The sequence below is a fragment of the Protopterus annectens genome, chromosome 8.part0, assembly GCF_019279795.1.
Source record: "Protopterus annectens isolate FY-2018-M chromosome 8.part0, PAN1.0, whole genome shotgun sequence".
NCBI lineage: Eukaryota > Metazoa > Chordata > Ceratodontiformes > Protopteridae > Protopterus > Protopterus annectens.
In genome coordinates this window covers 282,398,108-282,422,915 of record NC_056741.1, presented here as the reverse complement: position 1 = coordinate 282,422,915, position 24,808 = coordinate 282,398,108, and the positions used below count along the sequence as shown (strand labels likewise).

General features: G+C 39.1%; 1 protein-coding gene across 2 annotated transcripts in view; it reads right to left on the bottom strand.

The window, feature by feature from the left end:
- BCAN (brevican) overlaps positions 1-24,808 on the bottom strand; it is a 923,936-nt gene that overhangs the window by 286,213 nt on the left and 612,915 nt on the right. The gene's annotated exons all lie outside the window — the stretch shown is intronic.

Below are 24,808 nucleotides of genomic sequence, written 5' to 3'. Positions count from 1 at the left end.
AAATCTTCATATCTTAGCTATTAGTTGTTAAACTTTATCTACATCTAACCTTGGCATGATTAAGTCTCTCATAAGTATTTCATGTGTGCATTTTCTTTATTTCCATATTGCTCTACTTTTTACAAATTTTCATAAAATTTTCAAAATATCTCTAAGGAATCTCTGGATATTTTTCTTCTTACCCATGCTAAAGCACAGTCTGTGTTCCCACTTACACTAATCACTGCTTGTTTTTTTTTTCTTCTTATCTCTGTTCCCATCCCTGATGTGAAAATAAAACAGCTTACATCCTTTCAGTCAATGTTAACTTTTAGCCATAAGAAGTGCACTGGTTACCTTTAAATAAATAAAATAAATTGTGCATTGTTGCACTAAATGCATACGTACTAAGCTGCTGGGATGCAACTATTTAAAAATTATTCCCTTCTCACAGCTTCAAACATCATTTAGTTTTTCACTGAACTGCTTGGCAATGTACCTTTAAATGTCATTTACACTGTATCATTTTTATTTCACTAAGCAGTGTTTTGACCTCTCAAAGTTAATTGTTTGCACTTGCAGACGTCACGTATCCAAGTTCATAATGAAAAAAAAAACTGTTATTGACTTTACAGATGCATGAAAATTTCACTACATTATGCTGTTCAGCCCTATCATGATTGATTAGTAGCATATATAGACCCCTTATTCTGTAGTGAAATCTTTTGCAAATGGAGAAAAATAGCTATTTTTTTGCAAATACAAGAAAAAGTATCATGTCCTTGCGTCTTTGCATTTTATATTCATTTTCAAACCTATTTGCTTAAAATTAAAATGATCTTTAGCTTAAACTAAAGACACTACTTTAGATATCTACCTCTACAAAATAGGGGAGAGTATTATCTTAATTCTACATATATTGAGATCAATACACTTTTACAGCCCTCGCCCTGGCAGCCCAAGATCACTATATTATATTAAGCTTAACTTACTCCTGTTCTGTTTTTCTTATCCAGATAGCATGTAAATAAAGCTTACATACCATACAGTTAACAAAAAGTACTTTCCTGTTTAATATCTTTAACATATATAGTATTCATTGCTAAGACTTCCCCCACCTCAAATTTAAAATACACTGACTGCACACTTTACAAAACCACTTTACAGTATAACATGCAAGTTATATCATGACACTTTTATACCAATATTCATAAGAACAAAAACTTCTTCAGTTCTTTCAGTGTTCTTTTAAACATTAATAACCTAAAGTGGCATATATGATTTACAATGCACCCATCAGATTAACACACTAAAAAACTTCCAGTCTTTCTCAGCATCTCTTTTTGCAAAGCCATATTTTATGGCTTTTCTTACATCTAATGATATTGATATTTTATAGTCTTTCCTTTTATTCACTAAATTTACAACATTGATCATCTGCTTCCTTATCCTTTCTATCTCCCAACTCCAGTCTCCGACTCATGTCCAAGATACTCCTGAGACTTAAGTAAATCTCTCTGCTGTTTTCTGTCACTCAGTTTTATTTTCAACAATGGAAAGATTTCACTGGAAAATTCCATCTATGGTCTTTGTTGTTGTTGTCAGAATAATGAGAAGCAGAGTCGCCTTGTGACTGCTGGCTCACCCATTGTTGAGTAAACTTTTTTGTATGTCCTCCTTAGCCTGTACTGCATCCAAAAATTCTGAATATTGCAGCTTGAATTTTACAACTGCCTCTCAGCTTTGCATGTTTTTTGGGATAAACTTGCTTTTCTTCTGCCAGGCATACACTTTATAATCATTTTCTACAAACATTCTGTTCTCCCCAATTTACAATACTATTCCTTTTGTCGCAATTTTGTCAGTAGCAACTCTTTTTTGCTGGTATGTTTACATCTTCAATAATATAGGTCTTAGCTGTTTTCTCCTGGCCAGATTTTAAGCATACACACAAAGATCCCCCTCAGTTAACAAATAATGCAGTGGAAAACCAGTCCAGTTGCTTATTTCTACTTTCATAAAATTAATACAGTCTGTTCCTTCCATTTTTATGTATTCTCTGTTTTCTAACACAGTTTTGTTTTTGAAACAGTTCTTAAGAAGCTTCATGCTCAGATATCCTTTTTTCATTCTAGCCTCATATTTTTGCAGATTTATTGGTTCATTTGAATAGCTAGTTAAAACTTCTATTTTTCCAGCCCATTATACTTTTACTTTACATATTCCTGCAGTGTTTCACTTATTTAAGCACTTCTAAGTCCACTTGATTTATTTTTTCCTCTAAATTATTAGACATCACCCCCTGTACCAAAGCTGAAGCTTGAGCTGTTTTTTTCTAATTAGCTTCAAAATACTTCCCAGGTTGATTTTGTCTTACTTTCCACGTGTTTTCTTTGGTAGCCTCCAGGTGGTGTAATAACTTGGCAGTGACAGAATGTTACCCAGATTAATAACTTTTAATGTTTTTCCTGAGTTTCAGTTTTCACACTGAAAAAGCTCTAATCACCCTATTGATCAGGATAAAGCCATTTTGGGAGTCCCTGCTCTACATGTAATTTGCACCACTGAGTTTCACCTTCCACAGGTTTCAGTTGAATTTTGGAAACCTGGTAACAACATAATGTGCTAAGACTATCCACAGGAATTCTACATGCTCTCAAGATTCAAATGCTTGAAAACGACTGTCTCAAAGCCAGAAACGTTTGTGCCTTGTACCTCACGTGAGCTGCTGCTCATATTCAAAATCAAATATAAGCTTGTCCAAGCAACCGAAGTTAGAAGGAGCAAGGAGGGGGTTGGTGATTCAGGAGTGGGAGGGATTTAGGTTTAGGGAGTAGGAAAGATATTTTAGAGTCAGGGGAGTAGGAGGGGAGCTTTGGGATTAAGGAGGGGGGTATTAGGGTTAGGGAGTGGGAAGGAGTATTAGGTTTAGTGAGCAGGAGGGTGTTTTTGAGTTGGGGACTATCAAGGAGTTTAGGTTTAGAGAGGGATTTGGAGTTTAAGGTTTAAGGAGTGATCAGGGAATTTAAGTTAAGAAGAAGGGGTAGAGGTTTAAGGTAAGAGATTAAGAAGTTGGGCTGGGAATTGGATGAGAGTTTTAGGTTTACAGTTTATATTTTGATAAGGCTATGTAGTTTATAGGGGTTTATATTATAACATCGAAGTTTGTAAACATTGAATGTTATAATATCGATCCCTAAACACCGAAATCTGCAAACATCGAAGTCAGAATAGTGATTTTTTTTCCCAGGGAAAAAAATTGCTTTTCCGAGACACATACACACAACAAAAACACACACAAAAAACAGCAATCCACACACATACACTTAAAATCCTACACCTAAAGCTAAACTAAACTTTACATACACTACTAGCAATCCACTTACCTTAACCCACCCCTAACCCTAAGGTCTGTCACTATCGCACACTCACCTCACCCGCGCCCTAACCCTAACTCACCTAATCTGCCTCCTAACCCTAACCTACACACAACCACACACTTACCTGACCCATGCCCTAACCCTAACTCACCTAACCCGCCCCCTAACCTACACACAATCACACACTTACCCTAACTCACCTAACCTGCCCCCTAACCTACATACAATCACACACTTACCTGAACCCGACCCATAACATTCCAACATATTGAATGCTGAAAACATCGAAGCCACAGCAATGGCCCAACGAATTCTTTCCCTGGGAAAGAATTTGGTGTCCTGCACCTTCGCTGTTTTCAGCGTTCGACATTACTGGTTCGAGATTATAACATTCGAACTTTATAAAATTTGATGTTATAATATAGACCCATTTATAGGACCAGGTATTGGGAGGGCTGTGGAGAAATTGGAGCTTGGGCTAGTGGGGGGTTCAAGCAATTGCTTTTTCAAGCAAAAGGCAGTGAGTAGGTATATTGTGAGCTACTGGCATGTGGGCAACTATAGTAGAACCCTGTCTTCTTGTCTTGATCTTCATGACTCTGAGTAAACACCTGCTCTGGGGAATATAAGACCTACTCAAAGGTGTCCTAGTATAGCAAACCAATTTTCATTGAACTATAAGTACCACTCTGTAACCAAAATCCCACATAAAATTCAAATATATGAATAAACATATGAAAGCAGTTCTCCCATTCTGTAGGGAAAAAGCGAACAATTTCCTACCATCTGTAATAAGATGTAACTACTGGCACTGCGAGCTGAAAGACTCTTCATGTGATGAATCCATGTGTTTTCCTCCTATGGACACATCAGCTGGTGACATGAACAGCTCCTGTATCACTTTCCTGCATTAATAGAGTCCAGCTAAAAGTGCTGCATCACTTATTTCAAACTGATATGTAATGATATACTCTTCTTATATTGTTGTCCATATTATTTACTACTCATTAGTTCCTGTAACCCAAAATTCATAGCTACCACCTTTGTATGGTGATAGGTATCCTGGGTATATACTTCTGAGAATTCTCAACAATCCTCTCAATCGCATACTGCTCCTGAATAATATGTCATTAATATATATATATATATATATATATATATATATATATATTAAAATATATAAATGTACATCTCTTTTTCTATAGCATGTCACTGTAAATGTTTTTTTTTCTGCATATGTGCACTGCAGCACGTTACTAAAATGTGCTGACCCTACCACTGCACCTGTTCCTAAGCCCATCTTTACACATCATGTTATGAAAAGTCTTTTTCCTAACAGTATCACTAAACAAGACACACACTCATTCACCAGGATACATTCATAAAACTACCCTCTTACATAGCCCTAAATATAACCCTAACCTGCAAACATTCTCATATACATGCCCATACCTAGGGCTGAAACTTTCTGTATATCGGAAAGATTTGACATTAATACACATTCTTATTTAGTATGACTACAAGCCTATCCCATACACAGAACAAACACTTGGTGTTCCTCTTTTTGTTAACTCCTACACTTGACAAAGAGTCCATTCAATAAACTCACACAGCAGTAAAATCTACTGAAAAAGTGAGTAGTTGTAGTGATTTTAAACTGTGATGGCATTATAGCTGTGTTGAAATGCATGTGTATTTGACTCAATGTCGTAATGAACTGCATCACAGAGCATATATTTTTGTAACACTGTGAACTGTCAAACCACAACGCAATAAGAAACTTGGACAGAAGCCCTAATATAGGTCCCGGGGGGGGGGGGAGACCAAGGCCATATCTTTGCTACTTTAGGCAACAGATGCTCCAGACTGAATGAAATGGGATCATCAGTTTGTAACTCAACAACGAGTTCCTCATCACACACACACACACACACATATATATATATATATAAATATAATATACATACATATACTTATCTATATCTATATATATATATGGTTCTACCTGACATAGTCGAAACCACACAACACCGACAACCACATCACCGACACCACATATTCGACAGTCCATAAACACGAAACCACACATAACCGACAAACGGGGCAACGGTACACAAACACGAAACCCCATACACTGCACACACCACAATAACAATTAAAAACAAAACACATCCCCATTCCACAAACCACACACACAACACAAGCACACCAAAATCCTTACAAGCCCACACTAAACCTTACCCTAACCCTAAGGTCCGTCACTATCGCACACCTTACCTACCCACTCCCTAACCCTAACTCACTTAACCCGCCCCTATCGCTCCCTAACCCTAACGCACTTAACCCACCCCTATCGCTCCCTAACCCTAACTCACTTAACCCACCCCTATCGGGGCGTAACCCTAACTCACTTAACCCACCCCTATCGCTTCCTAACCCTTACTCACTTAACCCACCCCTACCCCCACAGACCGTCAATCTCCACACTTACCTGCCTCGCACTAACTAACGTCCACTACGCGCGCATACTCACACAGCCTTTCCCCATGTCGGCATCCTCGGCGTTGGTGTTGTCATCCGTCGTGTCGGTCTTCTGCATTGTCGATGTTCTGCCACTCGCGATTCGCGTCGGCCTTCTTCGATTTCGATCTTCTGGAGCTCGGTCTTCTGCGCTGTCGACGAAGTCAGGTAGAACCATATATATATATATATGTGTGTGTGGGTGTGGGTGTGTGTGTGTGTGTGTGTGTGTGTGTTTATTTATATGTATCTATATATATATACATCTATATATGTATATATATATATATATATATATATATATATATATATATATATATATATATCTACTTCATTTGATCGAAAGTTCATTTGATCGAAAACCAGTATATAAGGCAAATAGGTATTTGTCCCCCTCCCCAATGTCGTGCGACCCTGGAGTTGGTATATATAGTTAGGGGGAGTGTGGGGGGTGCAGCCCCCCACATTGGGGGTGTGTGGGGCAAAGCCCCCCAGCCAGTTTCCTTTAAAAGAAGAAAATAAAACAAAAAGTACATATTTTAAATGAAAATAGGTGGGGGGCTGTGCTCCCACCCCCCCAACTATATATACCAACTCCAGGGTCACACGACATTGGGGAGTGGGACAAATCCCAGCTTTATGCATTGAATACTAGTTTTCGATCAAATGAACTTTCCATCAAATGGGTTTAGGTCAAATGGTCTTTTGATCAAATGAAGTAGACCCATATATATATATATATATATATATATATATATATATATATATATATATATATATATATATGGGTCTACTTTACATGGTCGAGACCATATGATCAACTTTCGGAAAGCCGACCATGTAAAATAAACACAAAAAACACAACGAACACTTACCTTAAAACTGTTAGCAGGGGGGCAAGCCCTCCTGCACCCCCCCATGAGGGGCTCTGCCCCCAAACCCCCCATACCTTAAATATACCAACTCCGAGATCGCACTACAGTGCGGAAAAGGGAAATTTTCTCATTCCACACTGTACGGAGATAGCCGTTCCCCATGGTCGGCTTTTCAAAAGTCGATCATATGGTCTCGGTCATATGAAAGTCGACTTTGTGAAAAGTCGACCAGGGGAAGGGGACCCATATATATATATATATATATATATATATATATATATATATATATATATGTATGCACACACACACACACACACACACACACACACACACACACACACACACACACACACACACACACACACACATATATATATATATATATATATATATATATATATATATATATACGCACACACACACACACATGGGTTACACCCACTTGATCAAGTGCTCAGGTGAAAGCAGAAAAAAAAGTATAGCTGATCATAAGTCAGCTGACCAAGCATTACCACCTTTTTTGTGTGCAAGGCTATGGAACAGCAAGGAATGCAGAATTTGCCCTTTTTCTACATTAGTACAATCTCATAGTTGGTATATATATATATATATATATATATATATATATATATATATATATATATATATAATTAGCACAGGGTATGGGTTGTAAGGAGTCATGCTGCTGCAAAAAGAAGCTTTAATGTATTTTGTTTTTCAGTTTGTTGAAGTTCAAGTAGTTATGCTCAACTGGTGTAATATTGTCAAGCAATTGTTTTATCAAAATGGGAATCAGTAGTTCTATATGGAATTTTTGTTTTGTTGACAGTTGTAGTGTTTGTAAACTGTGAGGGTATTACAGCTGTGTTGGAATGTATGTATATTTGAGTCTGAGTGGTAAGCATGTGTATTTGTGCTTGAGTGTTAAATGGGTAAGGTGAGGATTGTGTGACAGTGATGGTGAGAGTAATGTGTATACGTGTGAAAGGTTGTGCTGAAATATATTTATTTGCTTGCTTCCAAGTCTACTGGCAAGTGAGTGAATTTGGAGTATGTTAGTCTGAGATAGGGGCAGTAGAGTTAAAGTTTCACCTTGTCACCATTGATGTATGATTTCAGAATTAGTGTATATACTAACTAACTTGTGAAGTTGTTGTGGGCTCAGCATCCCTCATTGAGGATGGTGGAGGGGCTTGACTCCTTCCAAAAACTTTTGTTTTTCAATGTACTGTGCAGTCATTTATTCAGGAAGGGGGGGTTGCATTTTGATGGAAGTGTGTTTCATTGATCTATATACACATGTTAGTATTTTAAGCTCTCTTACTGACTAGCTAAACAGAGAAACTCAGCATAGCTTTCTGCTGGCAAGTATGCATTAACATGCCATGTGTTTTTGTTCTAACCAGCCTAACATCAATATTAGCAAACTAGTGAAAAACTGCGTATCTATCAAAAATGTACAGTGTGTGGTAAGTGGATGACTGACTGCACATATAAAGCCATATTCCAGTTGCAGATTTAGAAACTTACAAAAGAGGGAGTGCACCAGTTCTGATAAATCACCTGTGTCTGTGTCATGAGAATCCACACTTCAGGGAACATGCTTTTATTCTTAAATAGAAAGGGTATACACCCGTGCACCACCCCATGTATCTGCTATTACAGTGATATGTACGGAAACAATTACACCATGGCTAGAATGGTCAGGATGAAAATCCTTAGATAACAGTCATACCTGATAGACATGTTTACACAAAACTGGGTAAAGTTTATACCAGTTGCCAGCATACCCATCATTTGCCAGACTTGGTAGTAGTCCATTCTTTTTTTCATAAATAACATAGTAAATATTACATTAAGAAATCCTTATTCCGTCAGTTTAGGAGACACCCAGTTAGTAGCCAACAAACATCATCCACACTTCTTCTCAAGAATAAAGTGAAAAGTGGTTGACATTATCCCAAGTTAAACTACTTGCCACCATAAAAGAAACAATGTACATGAACAAGAGGAAGAGAAATGGCCATCCTCAACTTCTTTTCCTTATCATAAACACAGGAAGGCCATTTAATATTTATTGTGATTTAGAGATAACCAACTCCCACTCTGCCTTTACAGCAAAACGTGTCTCCATTAATCCACAAAAATTAAAGATTTTTTTCCTATTTCTGCCTTTGTCTCTTCTTTGCTCTCAAAGATTTCATGCAGCTAAACATTTTAACATATTTTGTTATATCTCTAATGTTATTTTCCCTTGCAAATATGTAAATATCATATGTCTACCTCTTTCCTGTTTCTGTCATTCAAGCTTTTTAGCCACACTGCCAATGTTAGTTTTGTACTCTTATATCCCTCAAAATGCAACAAAAATATATTATAGAACTCCATAGAATTTCTTAATTCTGTCCCCTCTTGGCTCACTTCCTTACTTGGTCACCAGATCCCATACCTCCTGGACCCAAAGGCAGCCCAGAAACGTTCAGCATTCCTGCAGTCCTCGCACCACACCACATCTCCAACGGGTCAGTCAGACCTTCTTCTCATTCTTCTGTATCTCCTTTGGTGTAACGGACCACCTTGGAAAGATTCATAGCTGTTGATCCTGAATGGAACCTACACCTTTTCCATGTGTCCTGCCATGTTTTCTAGCCCTTATTAAGCCCTCTTCTTTTTCCCATCTACTGTTAACACATTCATGTCACCCTCACTCCAGCCTAAATGTTTGTAGATTAACCCTCCTCTCCCTCCAATTCTTCAACCTTTCCATATTTGTTTAATTAGTTATATGTTAAGAATGGCCTTTTTTAGACCTTGTTCTAGCTCTTTGCCAAACCCATTTGGCCTGTATTTGCTGCAAACTAGAATAAGCTGAACCAATCTGTGGCTCTAATTGGCTTTTCCTCCTGATAATATTTCCTCCCAGTTCCTTTCTAACTCTTATCCTATCCTCTCTCTTCCAGCTGTTTCACCTTCTATACCTTTTTTTGAAGGTAACAATGTAAGGCTGCCCTGTCCTATCCCTGAAGGTCCTCTACTTGTGCCATGGACCTCAGTTCTGCTTCTAATTACACAGAATATCTCTTCATAACTGCTTTTGTTCAAGAAGTCATCTATATGGTTTTCTGGAAAGAACGTATACGTAAAATCCACTGGAACCACTAAAGCATTGAATATACTGAGGCATGAAAGCTCAAATAAAAACAAATTTATTATGCAACTTTTTACAGTTTCACTTAAAAGCTTCTTCAAGCATACAAAGTAAATCTAAACTATGCTTAAATACTTAAATCAATTAAAACAAGTCACATGATGAATCAAACTCTCTGATGTAACTGTTGTAACAGAGGTTTTGAAGATATAGATTCATTCAAGCCTGGTGAAATGTGTGTTTTAATCTAAGTATCCATTTATATTCCTCCAATTCATTTTTTTGTACTAAATCACCTCCAAGTATGGCATCATCCAACTTAAATAAAATCATAAATTTAAAATATTATGTAGCATCAAGCTGTTCAATAAGTTTATATAATGTGTTAGAGTTTACGTTTCTATTAATCTCTGATAAATGGCTACTGATATGGTCTTTTAATCTTATGTTGGTTTTGCCGACATAATATGCTGAACAGGCTTGACACATAGCCAAATAAATAACATATCTCGTATCACAATTCCCATATGCATGTATATTAAACATGTTTTTTGTTACAAGATGCGTAAAAGTTTTCTCTGTATTAATATTCAGGCAGTGCACACATTTGTTGCATGTGTAAGTTCCTGTTTTATTAGTTCTAAAGAATGTACTATTTTTAGGTTGTTCTTTATAGCATAATATCTGTTTTAAATTATTACACCTTTTTTAACCAAAAATGGGTTTATCACCTATCCTGTTTGTGATCTCAGGAACTGCTGACATTATAGACCAATACTTGTTAGTAATATGTTTTACAGCATTAGTATTTGGGTTATCAGTAAACATACATCTTATGAAGTTATTATTGGGAACATCTCATTTAGTAGTCTTCTCAATCATACAATCTAAAGAATAGATAGGTCTTGTATCATTTTGTCAGCTTGAATAGCATTTTCCTTTATTTGATGAATATTATTCTTATTATATCCCCTAAAAGAAAAAAATCAGCTGCAGTATTATCTAACTGTACCAGCATCTGTGCATCATCGGTATGAAGCCCAGCTATCTGCTTCATTTGATTTTCTACTACCACACGTTACCACACATTGGAATGGTTTCTTCCCAAATCACTATCTGGTTAAACAACTTGCTCGGGGTAACCCAGTGTACAAATGAAGATTGAGGGAATCAAACCCATGACTACAAGGAGCAGCTTGTTTACAGCTCATACCCTTAATCCTTTGTATTAATTGGCAGTGTCCTTTATATTTCTAAGTTTTTTGTGAAATTGCCATTTATTAATGCCTCTTTTTCTGGTTCATGTGCCCTCACACACCTGTTAGCTTGTTCACCTTACCTCACCTCTTGGTGCAAGTCATGAAGCATCCCCATTATCTGAAATCAAAGATATTTGTAATGTGAAATAAAAAAACATCATTCCTGCTGAAATCCAAGTTAAGTTTATTTGCCCCTTCCTGGACTGCTCATAGAAAATCCCAGCTGTCCACAGATTGCATTCCATACACGAATCTAGTCTGCCCAGCCTGGAGCAAAGATTGTATCCATTTCTCAAATCTAGCTTGCAGAGCTTTGATAGACTATTGGCATCCAGATTAATTAAGGAGATTAGATGGTAGAAACCAGGTTCCATCATCTTTTCTTCTTTAAAGAGGGTTACCACCTATGCCACTCATGGATTGACGAAGTTCCCTTTCTAATTTGCACTGGCTCAAAAATAAACATCAGATGTTTCCTTGTTACTTCCTTGATAGCCTTGTAACATTCAGTGAAAAGCCATCCAGGACAGCAGCTTTACCACTCACTGATTTCCTTATAGCTTTACTACTTCATGGATGGCTATATCTACATGTAATACATGCTTCCCCTCCAGTTGAAGTTTTAACTACTCATATATTTTTTGCCTTCTTCTACCTCCGCACACTTAAGGTACCATATAATTGTAATGTCCCCATTCTTAGTTTTGAATGTACCTATGAGACTATGATTCCTTTCTGCCTTAAAGCTTCTATGACAAATATCTGTCTACTTTTTTCACAAGCAGCCACCAACACCTCAACCTCCTCAGCAGCTGCTTTTCTATTTCTGTCACTATCACTACTTTCAAAAGGTGTCTGAGTCATGCTTCATTACCTTGCCCTCTTGTAGCCATTCAATACTTCCTGAAATACTTCTCACCTGTACTTTATTTTGCAGAACATACCTAATTCTGCTTCATATTTTTGCTGTATTTCATAAAATGTTTGATTTTCTCATAATCACAGAACAACAGTCAATCAATAATACAAGACCTATTATTCAGAAAATGCACACTGACGCAAAATGTCATTCTATTAACATTTAAGCGAATTACATTAATATTTAAAAATTGTCCCTACTTTTGGATTTTAGTCTACCCAATATTTTTGGCCTTGTTTCTCATTTTTAAGCAAAGAAGCTGGGAACTATGCCACCCAATCATTCACTTCTACAATTAGTTTGGCCATTCTTCTGTCATTGCTCTTTACTTATTGGTTTACTATCAAATACTCGTGGCCGACCCAGTCGAATGGTTGTATCACCGACCCACATCTGCAAAAACTGACATTGCCGAACTCCGCTATCGCCAAAATTCATGTCGAATGAGATCTAGGGATGGGCATTAACATGGGTTGAGACAGGGATAAGATTTGTACTTCTGCGATGTCAAAGTTCGACATTGCCAACGTTCGAGGTTTGGGTTTTGCAAAACGTGGTTTGATCAAGTCACCCATGAGTATTTAATAGTAAACCTTCCTTATCTTCATTTTTGCACAGCTTGTCTGCCTCTTGCATCAGCCAACCTTACTGATACCTTTACTCTGTCCTTGCATTTTAAAATAAATGCTTTGCTATCAAGGATGTTGTTATATGTTGTAATTCACTGTCTATCTCCTAGCTTCTGCTGCCATCCACTTTCCTTATCATGCCCTTGTTCTATTTCCAAAATGTCTCCTTCCCTTCATTGATCTCTCATCAGAATGTCAAGATGAGAAGTGCATGCTTCAACAAGATGCTCATACATGGATCAAAGTTGTAGCAGTGTAAGCTATTTGAGTATAACCCCCCAAACTGGCCAGCTTCCCAAACATTTCAGCACCTTCCATGAGCTCCAAGTGCCAGGAGTGCTCAAGGTGCTCCCTATAAAAGGCAACTGGTGCTACAAATTACTTCACAGCTTTTTTACTGCAGACATGAACATTTCATCAGCTGGTCCCAGGGATCTATTTATCCTTCTACAGCTGGACAGACCTGGGCAGATAAGGCACCATTGGGGAAATCAATCCAACTAATAATTGTGCCTTTATTGTCAAAATTATTACTTTTACTAAGAAACATAGTGATTTGAGTTGTTTTAGCACTGGGACAGCAGAGTTGTTATGCTGGTGCTTGTGTAAATGTTTTGTTAGGAAAATGTTAAGTTTTTGACAAAAATATAATTGTTCTTTAAGTCTTGCATGTCAGGACAGGATATTGTGCTTGTGAGGAACTGTTAGTGGTTTACTTACCTCAAAGCCACTTGTTCTCTGTCTTTCTGTGTACAGACTCTTCTGGAGTTCACTACCCACTCTCTAAAATTCTTTCCCAGCTTATCAATGGAGCAGTAGTCAGTCTCCATGGCTCTTCCTTCCCCAGCATGCTCAAGGGAAAAAAAAAAACTTTTAAGCAGACTTCAAGAGTTAGTCCACATTCTAGCTTGCTTCAGCCCTGGGTGGGTGACTTTGCTGTGGCCACTTAGTATACCGCCTTATAAGCCACCAAAGACCGAAGTCAGGTCAGCACCATTCACTGCAGCTGTAGAGGATGCCCTTAATGTGCAAGGGAGACACACATTTGTCATTGTCTGGGGAAGGAGCAGCTGGCACTTCTCCATGCCTCAGCTGCATAAGTTCCAAACAAGGTCTCCTTATCTAAAGAGAAGACTGAAATCTCAAATTTGACATCTTCATGAAGGTTTGATTTCAAAGCAAAGCAAATCCTTCAAAACTGATCCAAATGCAGAAGCCCTAAAAGAATAGTCAGCTGTATCTTAAGCACATTTTAGGCTATGCTTTGTCGGCTAAGAAGCAGGTGCCACAGAACAATTTAATGAATTCTTAACCTTAGCTCACAACACTGATTTGGATTGCTTATCAAGGAAGACTGTTTTTACTTATTGCTCTGACATCTGCTAAGTGGTTTTCTGAGCTATAAGAACTTATGACGAGTAAACTGTACCTCATTTTTCATACAGAGTTTCTTTGAGAACAGGTCCACCTTTATGCCTTAAGTCATCTCAGAGTTTACTTTAAGTCAAACCATTACCCTCCTGGGTCTTCTTTCCTAATCCAAGGACAAGGGAAAAATAATTATTCACTCTCTGGATGTACACAAGCAACTCAGATATCAACATCATCCTCATCATCTTTTTCTCATTTTCTACATGTGGTCATGTGGTCATCAACATCATCATCATCATTTTCATCCTCCTTTTTCCTCATTTTCTACATGTGGTCAGAGTGTCATGTCAGCTGTAGCCATCTCTATCTATAAACTGCCATTCTCCTATCTTTTTCAATAGTCTTCCTTGACTGTCCCAGGTCTTCTCTCACACAATCCATCCACCTCTTTGCTGGATGCCCTAATTTCCTCTTACCTTCTTAATGTCTGTCCCAAATCATCTTCACCAGATGGTCTTCTGTTTCTCTGCACATCTGCCCGAACCACTATAATCTGTTCTAGTTGGTCTTCTCTGCAATTGGAGCTGCTTTGGCTTTTGCTATGATGTCTTCATTTCTTTGACTTTCCCACAGTGGGCATCTTACTACCCATCTCAGATACTTCATCTCCATCATCTCTAGCTTCCTCAGCTGCTCTGCCTTTATTGTCCATGTTTCTGTACCACAGCAGTAGGGGATGCATCACTGTTTTATACACCTTACTTTTCAGTTTCTTTGGCATTCTTCTGTCATATACTACACATGGCAGTCTGTGCCCACTGGCTGCAGCCCCACCGTACCTCTCAACCTGGAAACATCAAAAATCTGGACAAGGCCCATGAAAAATAGGTACAAATCTGTATGCTGATTAACATCTAATTTGCATACATAATTTTGTAACCCCACCCTCTCCAATGGAATTGTGGGATGCCAACTTTCAAATGCAAACTGAAGAACAGACAACCAAAATATGGCACCAGCATCCTCCTGCAGCCATTCCAATGTCCCATTAGCTGGCTAATTTGCCCCCTTTACCATAAACACTAATGTGTGCATACTGCTTTACTTCTACAATGATTATTTGGATTTTATTTTTACATTTTGCAGCACAACAATGCACAAACACTAACAGTCATCTGCTAAACAAAGCAATAATAGACTCAGCATTAAAACTTCTCTGCCCTTGAAACTCACATTTGTTGAAACAGCACTGAAACCCACACCACATCCAAAGAAAATGCATCTGGCCAGTGGTGGATAAAGATTACCTTTGGGCTGTTTTCAAATCATTGGCCCCTTGCACACAAAACAAGAAACATACATGTGTTCTTTACTTTGATACACCTTCCTGACTTTATTAAGTTATACTCCTTGTATAATACAGCACACTTGTTAGACAGAGTGCATTTTAAATTTATTGGAACATTTTTCCAGTAGGCTGTACTGTAGGCAATGAAACAAAATGCATGAACCAAAAAGGACAAAACTGCCCAATTCAGAACATTTCCATCATAAAAGTCAACTTCCACATCCACACTATAAATAGAATGACAGTAGTGTAAGCCATAGGCATTTTGCACAGCTTCTCATACTTATTTTCAATTTCAGTTTTTTTTTGGGGGGAGCAAAAGGTCAAAAACCAGGGACGCATTTTAAACATTGCTTGTATAATTTTGGAAAGTTGCAAGAATAAAATATCATCTTACCACCATGCATTTCACTGGCAAGTCTTGAACCCAGGACCCTATGTACTACAGTCAGAGCAACATATCACCATGCCAAATCAGCAGTTTCCTGAAAAATAGGAAGACTAAAAGTTAATGGCTAGCATTTAGTGAATTCAGCTCTCGCTTCTCACCATAGCTCTCAACCTATTAGCATAAAAAACCTGGACAAAGCCAATAATGGGGGAATACAAATTCAGTTCTCACTTCTCATTCACCATAGCTCTCAACTCTTAGCACAAAAAATCTGGACAAAGCACACAAATGGTGGTGGCTAGGGACTTTAGGCCCTTTTTTTAGCCTGAATACCTCTAACCAGCAGGTGTATTAAATGGGACATTTTCACACACAAACACACACACACACACACACACACACACACACACACACACACACACACACACACACACACACACACACACACACACACAGTGTAAACCTTGGCTCTAGGTGGATTGTCATGGATGGAGATATAGTGTTTTACTTTCTAGGCATTTTTTACTTCCTGGAAGGCTCCTACTGAGTTAACAAAACTTTATAATAAATGTGAATCTAGACATTTATTGTACTATTATTTTATCACATTTCTTGTTTGTTGTTGTGTCACTGGAATATAATCTTTATACTGATCCTCTAAGCTACTCAGCAACTTAGGTAGAATGGACTTCTGTACAGGTGACGATCCAAAATACAAACAGCACAGAACTTGTACTACAGCATAGAACTGTCTACACTGAAGTGAGGACTCAAGCTACAATGTTTGCAATTCAGCACAAGTTTACCACCACCAAAATATGGTTAATGCAGGAAACACCCTGCAGAAAAAAATAATTTAACTGAGGTTGTTACATATTTAACTGTGCTAGCAGTGAACACAAACTCCCAGTGATTTTGTCCTAGATGAACATGCGGCTTTTACTGTATAAAAAAGCAGCTAAAACAACAGGTTACGACTAGTTATGCCTACACTTTACATGCCAAGTAGTAAAACTGTGAGCAGAAAAGTACAGCTAAGACTGCCCAAGCCAAAGCCTTGACACACTAGAATGATGAGAATTCAAACGTTTCTGTTTGTTTAATAAGCATTCAAGGCTGCAGAATGTCACTACCAAAAAAAAAATTTGTGAAGGTAAAATTTAATCTTCAGAGCTCTAAATACTTTCACAATGCACTTGACCACTCCAAATCAAACTATCAATGCTGATTCTGGTGTTTCAACTGCTACCACTGCCATCATGTGCACAGCTTCTACTGTTGCAGCTATACCACACTTCCTACTTCTCCCTCAAGTGGCATACTTCCAGCATTTCTTCTAATCAAACAAAACAATACTGAAAACACACACACACACACACACACACACACACACACACACACACACACACACACACACACACACACACACACACACACACACACACACACACACACACACACACACACACACACACACACACAGACAAACACACACACTGTTCATTTACTTACTTGAGTCTTGATTCCTCCAAGCAAAAAGAGTGCCATTCTGAACAGTGCTGCTGCTGATAATCCATTATAGGAGTGCCGTTCCCACTCACATTTGCAGCCAGGCCAGCTGGAAATGATGTGTGCACAACGTGAGCTCCTTGAGCTCAGTTCCGACTGGCTGGTAGCCCTGATGGAGCTTACATCATCGCGCACATCATGACATCAGCTCCAACAGCACGAACATTAAAAAAATTAAATAGAACAAAAGAAAAAATCGGAAATGAAGGGGTGCCACTCAAGAATCATGGCACCCCTTCATTTGGACCCCAAAACTCAGTAAAAACTGAGTAATTTGGTATGGCTGGGAGGTAGGAGCCCCTTTAATTCTAGCTTTGATCTCCTTATTCAGACTTCCCTTCTTCTCAACCACCTCTCCCAGGTATTTGAAGCTGTTAACTTGTTCCACTATTTTCCCTTCTATCTCAGTTCTTACCTTCTTCTGATTTACCCCATATGTTGCCATTACAACAGATTTATTTGTACTTAGTTTCATCTCATATGCATTCAGTTTTGCATTCCATTCCCCTATCACTTGCTGAAGTTCTTGCTCAGAGTCTACCTATAATGCCATATTGTCTGTATACAGCAACTTTGTTGATATGTTCCCTCCAACCTGTTTGCTAATCTAGTCCATCATCAGTATGAACAGCAGTGGGCTCAGTGCTCGACCTTGATGCAAGCCCACTTCCACATGGAACAACTCTGTCAGACCAAACATTGTTCGCACTTGAGTCCCTCATCCTTGTATATAGTCTGTACTAATTCCACCAATGTTTCTGGGACTTCGCACCACAGCAAGACTGCCCAAATCAGCTTTCCTGGGACCTTGTCATATGCTTTCTCAATGTTGATGAGTGCCAGATTGAGCTCTTTTCTTCATTTACAGCTTATTCTCAAGTATCTGTCTCATTGTAAACATTGTGGTGCTTGCGCTACATCGTGATCTGAATCTGAACTGCTCATCTGCCATCTTACTTTCTACTACTCTTCATATACATTTATCATTTCATATTCATATTCCTATTTTATATTTGTTTAGCAATCACCCCTCTCCAGGACTTTCATGAAGTGTGACAGGAGTTTGAGACCTGTAACTACCCATAGTTGGGAATGTTCCCTTTGATCTTGTACACATGGCTCTAGTATACTTATTCTCCAGTCATCTGGAAGGAATACTCCTTTCTCTCCATACAGCTATGAGTACCCTCAGATGCCACTTCTCCCATATCTCATCCAACATCTTTATATCTGTTGTGACCTCATCTGAGCCTGCTGCTTCCCCAGCTTCATTTTCCTTAGTGCTGTTCTTACTTTTTCTGTGGTGGGTTCCTTCTCTCATCTTAATTCGTGTCTGGGGAGAGCTTCTGTGGAGTTTTCTTCATTCAGAAGCTGCTGGAAGTACTCCTTCCATCTGCCTTTCATGTCCTGTGAACTGGTGAGCAGTTTGTTGCTGGTAACCCTTATGAAAGGTGGCTAACTATCTTCTTTATCCTTCTGTCTTTGCCTAGCAACCTAGTATAGTTTCTTTGAAATATCTACTGGCTCACTTTCCAGAAGCAAGAAGAGTGCCACTGATGCCTTGTTCTTTGCTGGTGCAACTAATTTCTCAGTCTCTTTCTTAGCCAACTAATATTCCTTCCTAGTCTGGTCCATCTTTTCTAACTCCCGCATTTTCCTGCACTCCTTCTTCTGCACTCTACCACCAGCTTTCCTTATGTACCTTATTTCCATACCTGGCTCGGATGCTTATTTCTTCCATAGTCTTCACACATGCTGTTTTGAGGAGTTGCCATTCTTCTTCAACTTTACCTATTTTCTCTTCTCTTGATGTGCTTGAGCCTTGAGTAATTCCTTGAGCTTTTGTTCAAACTCTCCAGTCAACTTCCAGGTCTTTAGCCTGGTACCTGAAAAAGTCTACCTGAGTTGCATACTGGCCACTTCTGTATGTGATCTTGTGACTGTCTCTCTTTCTAAACCATGTTTTGGCTACTATCAACTTATATGATAGAAGTCGAGAATGGCTTCTACTACATTATCCCTGCTCCCCCACTCATGTGGACCCAGGCAGTCCTCTTATGTGCAACCTCTCAACTGTCTAGATTTTTGCAGAATGTCCAGATTTTGGGATCATATTTTTGGTCTGTTCCTCATAAAATTTGTGCTTTTCTGGCAAATCACTGAGATGATCTGAGGAATGAAGTCACTAAAATGATATACAGTTGAGTTTCAGACTTCAAATCCTTCAGAATATGTATTTAAAACAAACCCTATTACTCTAGCAACGTTCTAAGTTTATAAGAGCAACATTTAAAATATGTCCCTATTTGTGGGCCTCTGTCTCCCTGTTTGTTGGGCTTTGTCCAGATTTCTTGCTCTAAGAGGTTGAAGTATGGTGCATTTAGGTCATCCATTATCAACACCAATTCATGTTGTCCTGCTTTATATAGTTGGTCCTGCATCTGCTGTCTGAATGTACTCTTCCTTACTATAACAGCTCTTCTGTGGGACATAAGCTGAGATTATGAATACTGCCCTATCATTAGGCTGGAGTCTGATTGCCAAGAGCCAGTCACTAATTCTGATGACATTCCTCACTGCCTTCTGAAGCCTCTCTCTCACCACAATTCTCACACCATTTCTAGTCTAGCCTCCCCCTGAGTAGTAGATTCTAGATCCCAAGCCAAGTGGCTTTTCTGTACTAGCCCCCATCTTGTCTCCTGGATACAGAGGATTTCCACCCTCCTCCTTACCAGCATGCACTTCCAAACTGCACCCTGTCAGTGAACCTACAATGAGATTAGCAATTATGAATTCATGTTTGGCAGGTTGACTGGTTTTACATCCAGCTTTTGCTCAACAGAGCTATCCCAGGGAATCCAAGCTGGGCAACTAGACACCAGCCAGCTGGTAACTTATTGACCCATGGCTGCTGGGCTTTATGGTGGATACACACCGGCTATTAGGGGCACATACACTCATTCAGCCATTAGCATAGGTCCCTGACATACATTAGTTCCTCAACCCACTTATCACCAGTAAATACCCATGCCCATTTGTCAACATTAGTCAACACAACCAAATCACCTACAGCCATATTTCACAATATCAAGTGACTAGCCCTACCATGGCATGCAGTCTGGGATCTGTGTTCTCCTGTCTTGAGGATACTGTGCACCTAGATAGATGCCCAAAGCAGGTGGTCTGTAAAACTCTTCCCCATGTAGGGCAACATCTAGAGTCTGTGCTGCTGCTCACAGCTCCATTGTTGGGTAAATTTGAGATGGAAACACTCAGCATGTCTTTAGGAAGTTGGGAAGAAACCACACACACACGTGGATAACTTGAAAACTCCATACAGACACTGGCCAGAAATAGGATCAAATCTTGTTCCTCATACATAGGAGGCCAAGACCTTAATCATTATGCCAACTGGAGTTCCGATACTCCCTAAACAAAACTTGACCTTTCAGGAAAGCTGATCACCTGTTTGTCTCCTATGAAGGTAAGAGGAAAGGGCAACCTGTGATTAAGCTGACTATTTCTAGATAGTTGTTCCATGCTATTACCTTTTGTTACACTCACCACAGTAAGAATTTCCAGGCATAGTTATAGCTCATTCAACAAGGACACTGGCTTCTTTGGTGGCTTTCTGGAAAGGAGTGGACTCTAGAAATATTCTAGTGGCAGCAACTTAGTCCTTATTTCACACTTTTACAAGGCACTACAGACTAGATTCCTTTTTAAGGTCCAGAACAGGCTTTATCAAGACCATTCTTCATAGGCTTCCAGAGTTTTAATTATTGGTCCCTTCTTTGTTGGTACTCCTGACTGAGCTATGAAAATTGTTTAGATTACTGCAATAGTCATCCATATATGAAAATAGTAAAGCTGTATAAGTAAACTTGCCATATGAAAATTGTACATTTGTATACGTAAACTTTCCATACCAGTAGATGTTATAATGGATCGGATCGCCATTGCAGTAGCCATTCATTTCACCAGACCCCCATTTTTTTTTCTATTATTATTCTTCTTGTAGTTTCCAGGGTGGGTTTTTCTTCTTCTTGTAGTTTCCAGGGTGGGTTTAGTTACACCCTTTTGTATACAGTCATGTTTCACTTTGTTTACTAGCAAAATTATCCAGGGCCCTTGCCTCCTTCCTGTGCAAAAAAATGCCCTGAAGTAATTTGAAACACTAAATACCTTTTGCAGGGAGTGCCTTGAGCATTCCTGGCAGTTGGAGCACCTGGAAGGTGGTCAAAGCTTTGGGAAGCTGGCTGGTACCTGGGGGTGGGTATTACTTAAATATTTTAGGCTAGTGCAACAGTGATTCATTAAAACACCTACTGTTATGGTAACTCTACACAACTGTACTTTTCTATCCTTTATTTGTACCTCATTCAAAAATTAAGATTCCTGTCTAGTCTGCAAGCCTAAGCACCCCACCACATTCAAGTTTCCATTGACTGATTTCCTTGTCCAGTCTTCTCCTTATATTCCTCCATGCCCATTTTATCATTCCTCTGTTGATCTCCATATGTTGCTGTTTATTACATTCTCTGCTTTCAACTTTCCTACCTCACTTTCATTCAGTGTACAAATGTAATGCCCCCTCCTAAAATGTAATGTATCCCACCCCATTGCTTCTGTCTCTGTTCTGCTTTCCATCTTATTCCATTCCATGAAAAAACTCTAAAAGAAGCCCCTGCCCTTTTTGATTCATCCATCAATCAACCACCTACCAACCCTGCTCTACCTTGAGGTGGGTTAGCAGAGTGGCCTAATGGTTAAGGTGCTTGCCTTACAAACACAAGGTGCAGGGTTCAAGTCTCACAAGGGATAATTGGCTAGGCTTAAAATGTCTCGCAAGGGCAGTTAGCTTAGTACTAATCTATGAACCTATAAGCCACTGTTAAACAGTACTGCTACTCCCTTCTTCCCCACATGAATCTGGATTTACTCCTATGTAAATTAGCATATTTACCTCTGATCTTTGATTTTGTTTCATGAAGCAGTTACACCCCATGCTTTCTTGAAAAGTTTATTGAAAATCGTTTTGCTTTTAATTGGGTTAGATATTTCCTTCACATTTTAAAGTTGGAAAACATGTCTTTAGTGGTTAGTGTGATATCATATGGCAGATATATGGCAGGAGAGGATATTGATGCCACTAACCCATTGTGATTGCAATCTCTGGTGCCTCCTTTGACAGCTAAAATTGACCTCTGTAAAATCTTCCTGTGCTAAACAACAAAAGGGATATGCAGGGCATCACATAATACATACAGTGTTAGTAAGATGCAAACTACAGTGCCACAAAGCTCCACATACATGTGCTAACAATCAGAAATCTGAAATGATTGCCACAGTCCAATACAGAACTACAGCACATGTGCATGTACAAACAAGCAAGATGCAGTCAGGTTGCAATGTTGTAAGTCAGCATCCTACACTACCATAGTTTTTTGAAAATGAGCAGAGACGCATTAATGCTGTAGGGGGTACTCAAGCAGATACAGTTATAACACACCTACATGCAATAATTCAGAAATACATTACAGTATTCACTATGTCCCAAGACAACAGACTGAACAAAAGAACACAGTGTTACAGTACACACACACGCGCACGCACACGCACGCACACACACGCACACACACACACACACACACACACACACACACACAAAACATTCAGATTATTGCCACAGCATCCAACCTGGAATTATCAGATGAAACAAAAACAGAAAATCAGAAAGACGCATGTTGTTTACAGACAAAATATTTATTAAATAAAGTACAATACAAATCAGATTTGGTAAATGCTATAAAATTCAGAATATTCTGAACTAACCTCTGCTTTCCACACTTAGAGACATTCACCTTTTTCCTTTTTTCATTTTGGCTCCTCATAGCCAATGATCAGCTACACCCAAGATCTTTCCTCATCCATCGAGTCTGCCAAACCCTCCTTCCCACCCCTAGACTACTAACTCTGACTCATGTCTGGGGATGTGATGCTAATCCAGCTGCTTCTCCTCAAATCTCCATGTTTGGGGATGTGATAGAGGCAGCTGAGGCAGCATCATAATTCTTTTGAAGAGTGTTTTTTGTTAAGGTGCCACATTTATTTCCCAGTACATTCTTACACTGCCCAGGAGGGTTTCATCCAATGGGCTTATGAAATATCATCTATGCCTCCTCAAGAAATTCAGCCAAAGCCTTAAACCCCTTGTTAACATCACAGCCTGCATGTCCCTGGCCTCTACCAGAGATCAGCTATGGAAGTTTGTCCAAGCAGGAGCTCTCCCCCATGGATGGGCATGCACATCCTCCCTGCCTGTGCTATCAAGAGCTGAGGCCATTAACTGAACTCAGGTTGCCTGGGCCATACTCAGAGTTTTATCCCTCTACACCACCTGAGCAGGCTGACCACCTGAGCAACATGGAGACCTTCAAATTTGTGATAGCAAAGATTGTCATTCTGTATTTCTCAGTGGTACAGGAGATATTGGTCATCCTGGACAGCAGGTCTGCCAGGTCATTCCAGGCACTCACCAACCTGAAAGGACCACTGCCCTGTCTTACCTAGCCTATCCCTGAGCTGGCTATGGAAGACACAGAGTACAATTACATTGCACTCATAGCTGTGTGACATGCATGCACACACTGGATCATATACAGAACACCTACTGTGACATATAATCATGTGCCATATAGCTGTGTAACATGCATACATACCCTTGGTCATTCACAGAGCACACTAGTGCCATGTAGCTGTGTGACATGCACATATACACCATGGATCATGTACAAAGTACGCTAATTCCACATAGCTCTGTGACATAAATAGACACAATGGATCATAATCAGAGCAACTAAGTGCTACAGAGCTGTGTGGTATGCATACACACACACTGGGTCATGTACATAACACCCTAATTACATACAGCTGTGTGACATGTACTACACTGCATCATGTACAGAGCAGTAACATATAGAGCTTCCTAGTGCCAAACAGCTGTGTGACATGTATATACACACTGCATCATGTACAGATTAGCTTAGTACTTCATAGTTGTATAATAAGCAATCACACACATAATCATATAAAGAACACCTTAGTTACACATAGCTGTGTTACAGGAATAGACACAGTAGATAATGTACAGAACACCCTAGTGCCTCACATCTGTGTGGCATGCATAGCTACACTAGATCATGTACAGCTTTGCAGATTTTTGACAAACATATACACACTGGATAATGTATAATACAGTGTCAGTGTTGCAACAGGTAGTATACTCACCTTTGGTGCAGAAGGGTATGGGTTCTATTCCCACACTAGGTAAACTAACTGCTGACACAGCAGTGCTGCATATGAGGGGTTCTGCACTCCTGAGCTCGCTGTCTAGAGATGTTAAAGTGAGACCCTGTCT